Source organism: Euprymna scolopes, chromosome 5 (genome assembly GCF_053919585.1).
Source record: "Euprymna scolopes isolate OS-2025 chromosome 5, ASM5391958v1, whole genome shotgun sequence".
Classification (NCBI taxonomy): domain Eukaryota; kingdom Metazoa; phylum Mollusca; class Cephalopoda; order Sepiida; family Sepiolidae; genus Euprymna; species Euprymna scolopes.
The window spans coordinates 155223411-155235161 of NC_136486.1; positions in this window are offsets into that span (position 1 = coordinate 155223411).

Consider the following 11751-nt stretch of genomic DNA (forward strand, 5'->3'; position numbering starts at 1 on the left):
TTTTATCAGCAGAAAGAGCAGATATTCTTCTAGAGAAAGATGGTACTATAGATTTTATAATTGAGTTGGGGTGGTTAGAAGATTTATGGACGTATAAAGGATTACGGTTGGGTTTATAATAGAAGCTATGAGTTCCGGTGTTAAGATTAAGTGTTACATCAAGAAAATTTAAAGTTTTTTGTTTGGTTCGCTAATCATAGAAAGACCAAAGTTATTAAATAATTTATGTAATCTGTACATCTTTTGTTGTATTCTCTTGGCTTGGCTGTTGTAGTAAAAAGGGCATCATCTCGATAAAGGGCCCCTTGGATATGTTTAAAGTGGTATTTAAGTTCTTTCAGTAAGAGGAGTCCCATTAAATCGGTAACTTTTGCAGAGTCAGAAAACCAATCAAGATGTCAAAATTATCAGAAGTGTCCTTTCTTGTCCAAAACTTATTGTTAAATTGTATAAGGGGCTTTCTCGCAAGGAGAATTAATTTAATTTCTAAATTAGTTAAGTCAGAATTTCTTTTAGCAAAGATAAGAGCCTTTTTAAAAAGGATCGGAGAAATTGATTGATATTAATTTGGGATGTCAAAGATTATGAAGTTAAGGAGATGTTTATTTTAAAGAGAGACAAACCAATTAATTACGGAATCTGAACTTAGCCAAAGAGGGGCACTTGCTTTTCTTTAATAGAAGGGATGATTCTGTCTAATATATGTTTGCTTGCAGAACCTAAGTCAGAGTTAGATGAGCAGATCAATCCGTTGGAGGGGTTGTCATAGAAATTATATTAATGACCCTTGAGGGTGAATCTAGGAGTACCCGGAGCAATTATTTCAGTGAAGTTATGAATATTTATAGAAGTCGGTAGATGTTTAGCTTCAGTATCAACGGAATCTAAAGTCTTAGGAGGGACTATTTCATAAGATGTATTAAGTTCTTTATTCAACAGTCTTTTATAAGTAGGATAGTCAATTCATAATTATTTTGTGTCTTATTAGCAGAGACGAATATATGTTAATTCTTTTGAACTTTTTCGGAAGAATTATTTATTTTTCGAGTAACCAGATTATAATGGTGTTTTTGTTTCGTAAATTAAATTTTTGGACTAAATTTTACATGGAATTCTCAAACTCCTAAAGGTAAGGGGTGTATTTGGGGTGGGCAGTGGTTCTTATTACGTAAAATTTGGCAGCAATTCTTTCGATTTCCTGTCGTTCTCTATGAGGTTCGATAGAGAGTGCATTTGTTAGGATTTCTTATTGAGGTTAGTATTTAGTGGAAATAGACGCTTAAAGTTTATTGTGAATGCTTAAGTCATGTTTATAAGCCTTCCACCTTATATCTTTTAGGAAAGTATTTAACGCGAGAACAAATTTGTGAATATATTCTTGTTTTGGGGCAGGAATTAGTTATTTTATTTTAAAAATATATATATATATATATATATATATATATATATATATATGTGTGTGTGTGTGTGTGTGTGTGTGTGTGTGTGGGTGTGTGTGTGTGTGTATTAAGCCTTGCAACGGTTTACCTTTATTTCGTCATGTTTCTTGTACAAAAACAATGGATCTTTTAAAAAGAATTCCGAAATTCTGCCAGACCTAGACCAGGACATCTATATATAGCAAACCATACTCTGTGGGAAAAATTTTTGCAAGCATAACGTATCACTATGTAACCCATGAAGTTATATAAAAAAGGAAAAGAGTTATAAAATATATATGGCGATTAAGCTATACAGAATATTCCGCATTTCATCCACGCTAGGATTCCCGAGTCATAATACGGAGCTCTAACTACGTATTGAACACTGTTAAAGTAAATACTTAAAGTTTACGCATAAATTTACGTGATTAAATGAAGTAGTTACATATATATATATATATATATATATATATATATATATATATATATATATATATATATACACTTCTTTATATATATAGCAGACGGGTTTTCTCCCTATTGTATATGTCTTTAGTCAAAATTTTATATTGTCAGGATTTGCTATTTGGCATGTTAATCAAGGACTCAGTTTGATTTGGTGGGGGGCTATAAAATTATGGAAATGTATAAGTTATATTTTTGAAAGGGACTAAGAGGCGTGATTATTTAAGACTTCTTTGAACTGAAAATTTTTCAGGTTTAGTGAAAATTTTAAAATAATTAATGTAAATAATAAGCGGAGACGATGCATATTACAATGGCAGATGAAATATGGCCCTCACATTTGAGCCAAATATGTGATGCATTTATCGTTTTAAATAGAAACAGTTTATTAAAATGAAAAGGATACCTCAGCTGCAGATTGATTGAGTGGTTATTTATAAACGGGCTCCTCTCCATAGAGAATCACTCATTGTATTTTCTTTAGATGGAAAAGTCACAGGCGACTAATTAAAAGATTTTTTTTAGATATAATGAATATATTTTGCTATTTCTATTTATATATAACATAAACGTGGTTCGTGTATAAATAAATAAATGTATGTGAACTTCTTTCCAATGAACTCCGAAAAACCTGGATCGGTTCTTTTAATTACGCGCTAATGTATTTAATTTTTTTTAGAGTTTTTGTATACAAGTTTTTCTCTCTGAATAAATACTATATGCATCGAGAGTAAGTGCATTTGCATAATAGTTCCCCGTATAAAAACGGCTGTAATAACACAGCAATTGATTCTTCGATAAAGCAGTGACACGTTTGAATTCAATATCTCTATGTTTAAAATTGAACCATGATACTTGAATTTTGGATTTTACACTTTGATATTCTACATTATATAAAAATAATTTTAGAAAATCAACAGTAGGTAAACAGTACAGTGTAAACTAAATTTTATTGTGATCAAACTCGCTGGGAGAAAACGTAGAAAGTTGTTTTTTTCCCTTTGTGCAGAACCTGTGTCTTAAACAACAGCAAGTAACGGATAAATTTGATTTAAAATTGCGCAATTTCGCAAAATCGCTTACAGGGGGTCTGCAATACGTAATGCCCCTAACCCACTTCCTGTTGCATGCTCTAGCTGATTTTGCATGCGCAATGATTTATATCTCTACGAGTTATGTGTCAAATTACAGCTCTTAATTAATTGTGGCTTTTGTTTTACAGGTGTTTGAAGTGAGTCAGGTGTGAAATGGAGCCAGTTTAATGTCGAGCCGTGATACGGTTTTTGTAATTGCAAGGACGCACACCACAGGATACTTTTGATGAAATGAAAGGAACTTATGGTTATAATGTCCAATCATATGACCTTGTAAAACGCTGGCATTGTGAATTCAAACATGACCGCCAGTTTGTGGAAACAGCTCCCAGACCTGGTCGCCCCTCTCCTGCTATTGATGAGGCATCTGTCCGTCAAGTTAAGGCTGCCATTTTGGAAGATCGCCGCATTACTATTCGCCAAATAGCCCAAGATATCAAGATTAGTACAGGTCGGTGGGAATTATTATTCATGAGAATTTGCATATGCATAAGGTGTCTGCCAGATGGATTCCCAGGTTGGTCACACCATTCCAGAAGCGAGAACGCGCCGAGTGTTCAAGGATGAATTTTGAGATGTGCCAAGAAGACGAGTCAAAGTTTTTCAAAAGACTGAAACTGGGGTCCATCACTATGATCCAGAGACTAAGCCCAGTCAATGCACTGGAAGCACTTGGACTCACCACCTCTAAAGAAGGCAAAGGAGAAGCCCTCCACCGGCAAGGCCATGCTCACAGTCTTCTGGGACCAGGGCCGAGTAGTGATGACAGATTTCCTGGCAAAGGGTACCACAATTACAGGAGCCTATTATGCTTTACTTTTGAGGAAATCAAGGGAAGCTATCAAAATCAAGAGGCGGGGCAAGATAAAGAAACGTACCCTCCCCCTGCAGTACAACCTTCGGTCCACAATTCGCATGCCGCCAGATCAGAAGCACGGGCATGTGGTTATGAAATCCTCCCTATCCTCCTTATCTACTGACCTTGTACCCTCTGACTTTAACCTTTTCCCAGCCATGAAGCTGCTTTTTAATGGGAAGCGTTTCCCAGATGATGCAGCTTTGATTTCTGAAGTAACGTCGTGGTTGGAGGACCATCCTTGGGTATTCTACAAAAACGGCCTCCAGAGCTGCATCAAACGATGGGAGAAATGCATGACTCTCGATGGTTCCTATGTAGAGAAAGACTAATAACTGTTGCAAGTTTCGTTGCTCTACTCTCATGGGAAGTGGGTGACTGGCATTACTTATTACACACCCCTCGTACAATTAGAGTCTTGAAAGTGTGGAATTTTTTTTTATTATTATTGAATGGGTGGCAAAATCACCCCCGAATGCAAGGTTATAAAACAATTAAAGGTAAGCCATTTATTACTTTGTGAGATGAGTATTAGCCATTCGTATTTTGTGCATACGTCGGACTACTGTTATCATATTGCGTTTTATTTTCACAACTTTGCGGTCGATGTAACCTCCAACTTTCCTCAGATGTATCTTTTTGAACTTGGACATGATTCTGTTAAACTTCGATATTTCGAAAAGAATACACGAAATTTCGAAAATTATTCACGAGGGTAAAATGTTTTCCTCCGTCAGCCATGACTAAAATGACTAAATAGATGCTGTAAGTAATTCGCAATTGCAATGTTGATCATCCACACTACCAAATGAACCATCAAACTCAGGTGAATTTCACATTTTTAAAATTCTTTTCTATACTCCAACCACTGCGTCACGGGTCCGTAGTGACGTATGAGGTAACAAGATCGGCGTTCCACACATAGCAAGATAAAATTAATTTCACAAATGTCATTTTCTTTCTGTTTGATTCTACATATTTGAAACTTGCAACACATTCATTAATTTAGTTGCTATGTTGTTTGTATCGATACTCGCATTTTCATTGTTCTACACCATAATCATTTCATTAGTAATGGACGCTTCTTCTTTCGCTTCTCCACAGCATTTTTGACAATGCCTTGTTTCCAAATTGTAAATATATTTTCTTAACAAGTAATATATTAATTAAACTACATGTAAAATAGTTTGAACAATCTATTATAAAGAAGTTGAAGAAAAGATTCACATTATGATAAAATAATGTGAATCTTTTCATAAGCCTGAAGTATCCTAGAGTAGATGAAACGCCGAATATTCAGTGTAACTTAATCGCCATATATATTTTATAAATTACTAACTAGCTCTACCTACGTATTGAGCACTTTTTGAAGTAAATACTTAAAGTTGACGCATAAATCTATACTTTCGTATATTGATTTTATGTGAGTAAATGGAGTAGTTATATATATATATATATATATATATATATATATATATATATATATATATATATATATATATATATATATATACATATGTGTGTGAGTGGGTGTATGTGTATCGGTGTGTATGTGTGTGGGTGTGTGGGTGTGAATTTATATTAGCAAACAGAATTGGAGATAAAATATTGGTCTCTCATTTTAACCACTACACATAAAAGTAGTAAAAATGCAGAAAACTCAGACAGCGCTTCCCTTAGAAATAAATATTGATCGGTTAAAAGCAAACTGTGGTCATAAAGTAAACATACGTGTATATATATATATATATATATATATATATATATATATGCATGTATATATATATATATATATATTTCTATCTAAATATGTAAACATATAGAAACATATGTGTTTATGTAAGTTTTTTAACGCATATTACAAAGACTAGTTCGGTCCTATTATAATTGAACACTTAGAATATACCATGTACACCTGTTTCTCCCTATATATATACACATATATATATATATATATATTTTTATATATATACATATACATATATATATTTATATATATATATATATATATATATATAGTAATTTATAAAATATATATGGCGATATATACGAACTAGCTCTACCTACGTATTGAGCACTTTTGAAGTAAATACTTAAAGTTTACGCATAAATCTATACTTTCGTATATTCAATTTATGTGAATAAATGAAGTAGTTATATATATATATATATATATATATATATATATATATATATATATATATATATATATATATATATATATATATATATATATATATATATATATATATATAATAAATTCCACAGCCAAACAACGTTGTTTGGCTGTGGAATTTATTATATACAATCTCTCACATTCTGAACCTCCTATCAGAAGTTTCTCGCTTGGTTAGCATTGCTGGATGGCATCGCCCTTTCGAGTTCAAAACTCCTACGTGTGAGACATCAGCTTGGAGTTTTGGCTGGTTGGATGACCGCGTTCCTTGTTGAGACGAAGTAGGTTCATTTAACGGTCGGATTTAGGTGCGGTTTGGTTGATTTCTGTTGGTTAATTGAAATGTTTGTGTGCAGGGTGTTTGCTCAGTTGGTAGAGTGCTTGCCTTGCATGCAAGAGGCTCGGGTTTCCAATCCTCAGTTCGGATGTGTCTAACTGATGAGCCCAAATGAGGGCGAAACTCGAGTCTTGGACTTCCGGTTCTTTGACTGTCATGACTCTTGTGGGTTGCGACGTTGTTTGGCTGTGGAATTTATTATATACAATCTCTCACATTCTGAAAATCATATATATATATATACATATATTTATATATGTACATTCGAATAGTACGGATACATGACTGAAAACGATTTGTTACGTTGTATATATTGTATTGAAATTATATTACTTGAAAATCTGTCAGCTACACTCTACGTTACACCAATGTTTGCCTTTTAAACTATGACGACTAATATAAAGTTGTAATTTTCCCATACAATATACTGAGTCTGTGAGCGAATGCAGCAAGGACTGTGGTATTACTACACCGAATTTGCAATATTGTGTTACATACAGTTATTTTTCATCTAGTCTAGTTGCGAAACATTTTTGATGGCTGCATACCAACGACGATTATCTCAAGCGGATGCTTTTGTAAGATTTTAGTTTCTCTAGATAAAACAAAAACAATAGGTCTGTGTTCCTGATATCTTAATAAAAATCGTAAGAACAATGATTTGATTTTAACATTTATTATGTTCACATAAGTTGTACACTGTAATCTTTATAAATAGTTGCAATTTATTCGGTATTTCTCGTACTAAAACTAGAAAAAAAATTTATCAATACAGTTATATGAACCCAGGAGCTAGTCAAAACAGACGAGTGCCATCGATTTTAATGGATGTCAGATGGGGATCAGAGCGCTGATGATGTAAAGACAGGAGCTTGGTTTTAGATGCATTAAAAGTTGCCAGCCACCTCTTCTCCATATGTACCACGTGATTAAGGTTAGAGGGGAGGACATCAGAGTGAAATTTGTCATTTACGGTCTTAGATGCGTTGCCACAGATAGTCGTGTCATCAGCATAGATATCAACGAATGATTTATGTGTGTGTTTTGGGAGATCATTGATGTAGATCAGAAATAGACTTGGGTCCAGATTGGATCCCTGATGGACTCCACCATTAATACTGCGGGCTTCCGATTTCTGTCCATCAACCATCTGCTCTCATGAGCCTATTAGAGAGAAATGATTTAATGGTTGAGAAAACATTTCCAGTTACACCGTAGCTGGAAAGCATGTGTTGTAGGGCCTTATGCCATACATTATCGAAAACCTTCGATATGTCAAGAGCAATTGCCTATGAGATACAACCGTTAGCTCATCGGTTGTAGATCTAGCAGAACGGAAACGATATTGCATGCCACTAAGAATGTTTTTCTGCTGAGGTGATTGACTACTTCTCTATTTAATATGGATTCCTGGAGCTTACTCATGATACGCAGGAGACATTGGTCTGTACAGACAGGGAGATGACTTATCACCTGAATTCCTAAATACAGGCATATTGATGAGGTTTTCCAGGGTGTTGAAAAGCGCTTCTCCTTAAGCCAACTCTTAAACAGTTTTGTAAGTCTCGGACAGGTTCTGGTTGAACATTTATCAATACTATAATTGGAATGCCGTCAGTGTTAGTGTCTTTTAATTAGTAATAAAGGGTGATATTTTCAACTAGAAATTAAAGATCGGTTTAAGGCTCCTAAATTTCGTACTAGAATTGTCCGCGTGGCGCATTGGTTAGAGTACTGCGAAAAATCAAGAGTAAAACTGATATTCTCCTGAAAGTTGATGGTTTAATCCTCAATGTTGGGGACCGAAATATACATTTGCGAATTACTTAGGACCTCTAACCAGTTATGGCTGACGAACAAAAGCACGCTAGGCAATGAAGTAAATAAAGAGCTCGCTCTAAATTCTGTCCAGATTCCTGAGTTCGACAGAAACGTGCCCGAGTTCGACATATATACGTGAGGAAGGTCGGAGGTTATATCAACCGAACATTTGTTTAAATCATACCTAATAATAATACAAATAGTCAAGAATAGTTAAATACGCCATCACTCACACACACTAATATACACACGCACAAATACACGCATACTAAAACTTTACAAATAGGCAGGTACGTAGAGTTTAACTGCTTTTAATTTAGACATAATTAGATTTTAAGTACAGTAAGCGTAAATTGTAGACAGTTTTAAAGGCTTTTAAATCACACATTAGAAGAATTGTGTAAGAATCTAAATTGCAAAATACTTGTCATGCAACCAGCTTCGGTTATATTAATCTCTTAATCTTTTTTTTTTTACATGGGGGTCACAACTTATCAAGGCTCGGAGGCCACTCAGAGATTAGGGTTATTGCGTGTACATTAATCAATGAGATAGTAATCATCTGTGTTGGAGATTTAATAGATGTCTTACTTACAGGGGCGGTTTGTCAGGAATTTGTTTATATTGGATTTGAAGTCATCAAATTTGTAGTCAGGTGGGAAAGAGGCAAACAGAAGATAGTTCCACATTCGTGCACTTCTGAGAAAGAAGCTCTGCTCATGGAATCTACGTTTGGATTAAGGCACAGATAAAGAGTGGGGAAAATTATTGACAGTAGTTTCAGCCAGACGGGTGTTTCTCGTGAAAGATTGACGAGGGGGGACGAGAGATTGGAGCTCAAACGAGCACTTGCCATGGAAACAACGCTAAAACAGAGAAAGGCTCGCAACGTCTCTTCTGTGGGACAAAGGCTGCAGGGAAGAGAAATAGGCATTCCCCACTAAACCACAAAGTCTATTTAATATTCTGTCAAGGCAGGATAGGCTGGTTTTAGCAGCTCCTGCCCAGATGTGGCAGCAGTACTCCATCTTTGGACGTACTTGGCTTTTATACAGAAATAGAATTGCATCAGTAGTGAGATATCTTCTGGAGACGTAGAAGGATCCCACCATTTCCCCAGCGTCCTTGGCAACAGACCTGCTATATGTGTTCCATTTAAAATCAGGAGTAAAGGTCAAACCCAGAAGCAAAACATGGAACCTCCCCAGACGAAAGCAACCAATTTTAATGGGTGCTAGATGGGGATCAGAGCGTTGATGATTTAAAAATAGAAGCTTGATTTCGGATGCATTTAAAAATGTCCAGTCACCTCTTCTCCACTGTACCACGCGCTCAAGATCAGAGGAGAAAGAATTAGAGAGAACTTTGTCATTTAAGGCATTTAATGTGTTGCCATAGATGATCGTGTCATCAGCATAGATGTCAACGACTGATTTAAACATGTGTTTTGGGAGATCATTGATGTAGATCAGAAAGAGAGTTGAGCCGAGGATGAATCCTTATGAACTCCACTATTAATACTTTGGACCTCTTATTTCTGCTCATCAACTACTATTCCTATGAACCTATCGAAGAGAAATGATTTAATTATTGAGAAACTATTGCCAGTGATACCGTAGCTGGAAATCTTGTGAAGTAGGCCCTTATGCAATACATTATCGAAAACCTTCGATATGTCAAGAACAATTGCCCTAGGAAGGAAGCATTTTTACAAGAAATTCACTAATCATATGAGATATAACCGTTGGCACATCTGCTGTGGATATTGTATAGTCGAAACCATATTGCATGTCACTGGTTGTTTCTGTTGAGGTGGTTGCCTACTTCTTTATTTAATATGGATTCCAACGATTCACTCATGACACACAGGAGACTTATTGGTCTGTACTGAGAGGGAGATAACCTTTCACCTGAGTTCTTAAATACAGGGCATACTGATGAGGTTTTCCAGGGTGTTAGAAAGCACTTCTCCTTAAGGCAGTGCTTAAACAATTTGGTAAGTATGGGGGCAATTTCTGGTTGGAGCTTTTTCAGCACAATAACTGGAATGCTGCAATGGCTAGTTGCTTTCCTGGAATCAAGGTTCTTGATTAGCTTGGTGACCTCACGGACAGATGTTATTATGTTGCATAGCGTGTTGTCTGTTATAGGAGGAAATGCTGGGAGTTGATGGCCTTTATCGCATAGGGTAGAATTAGCTGCAAAGTTCTTGGCAAATATTCTGGCTTTTTCTGATGCTGACGAGATGATTTCAGGTACATTGATGATAGTTGGGATAGAACGAACGCTACTGTTGATGATCCTGTTAGCTATTTGCCAGAACAGGCGGGAACCAAACCACTACTCAGCTATTTTTGATTGAACACACTGAGTATATATCTCTCTTGCATTTGTTATTTCTCTTGTACAGTAGTTGCTAGCAGTCCTGAAAGCAACTTTCCTCTCAGTACATCTATTATGTTGGTAGCGAGTGAAAAATTGATTTCTGTGCGCGATGGTAGCAGCACATTCAGAGGAAAACCATGACTGGCTGTTAGTTTTTTTTTTTTTAATTTTATCTGTTTTTATTTCTTTTATTTAGCGTATGAATAAAGAATTTTCCTCAAGAGTGATGTTAAAAAAAACAGATGTTTTTTTATAACTTTCATAAAATAAAGAAATAATGGTTTCCAGTGCCGATGTCGGAAGAGAGACTGTCCCATATATGTGCACAGGAAAGATTTAGAACTGTAGCGTCACTGTTTAATAATAAATAACATGCACTGTGTACTTAATGTAAAAATGAAGTATTCTTCTCTCATAAACATTGTCTCGATGTGTTGCATAGTTTAATATGTTTGTACTAGGTGTATTTTACATAAATCGATTGCTTCTTGTATAGAGTGAAGGCATATTTTAAAAAGACGTAGATTCTGAAATGAACGAATAGTCAATTTCAGCCAATGATATTTAGAGGAATGTTTAGAGGGTAAATATATCTTTTAATAATCGGAAACGGAAGGAAGTTGTTATAGCTATGACTATATTACCCAATCAATAAGGGTTCAATCCCATATCTGTTAAAAAGGTAGAAATAGTTCCGGTGACTACTGGGAGCAGTAAGAGTGATTGGAAATTAGAGGGGGAAATACGGACAAATTTCACTAAAGATGGTTGCGATTGTGATAATGGCGTTCTTAAAATGTTAAATAGGAATTTATTCCAAAGTATCATAAAATTGGCGTTAACAGTGCAGACATAATAAATTTGTATGGGGCATCTCTTGCTGCAAAACTACGCCAATAATATCTTGAAAGGAAATTTTGCAATCAAAAAAATTTATATAGGAGATAATATTCTTCAAATTTTAAAACTGTAACGATTAAAAACATATATGCAATTTACACATATATAGGCACGGCAAGAACGGAAGGAGGGAGTAAGCATTTTTTGAATGAGTCTTTCAAAATTAAGTAATTGCCCGAACAATACGACATTTTCACCGATTATTAAGTGAAGAGAGACATTTATAACGGTGTACGTATTTTCATAATAAATGTTTAAATACATGCACACACACACATACACACACACGCACACAT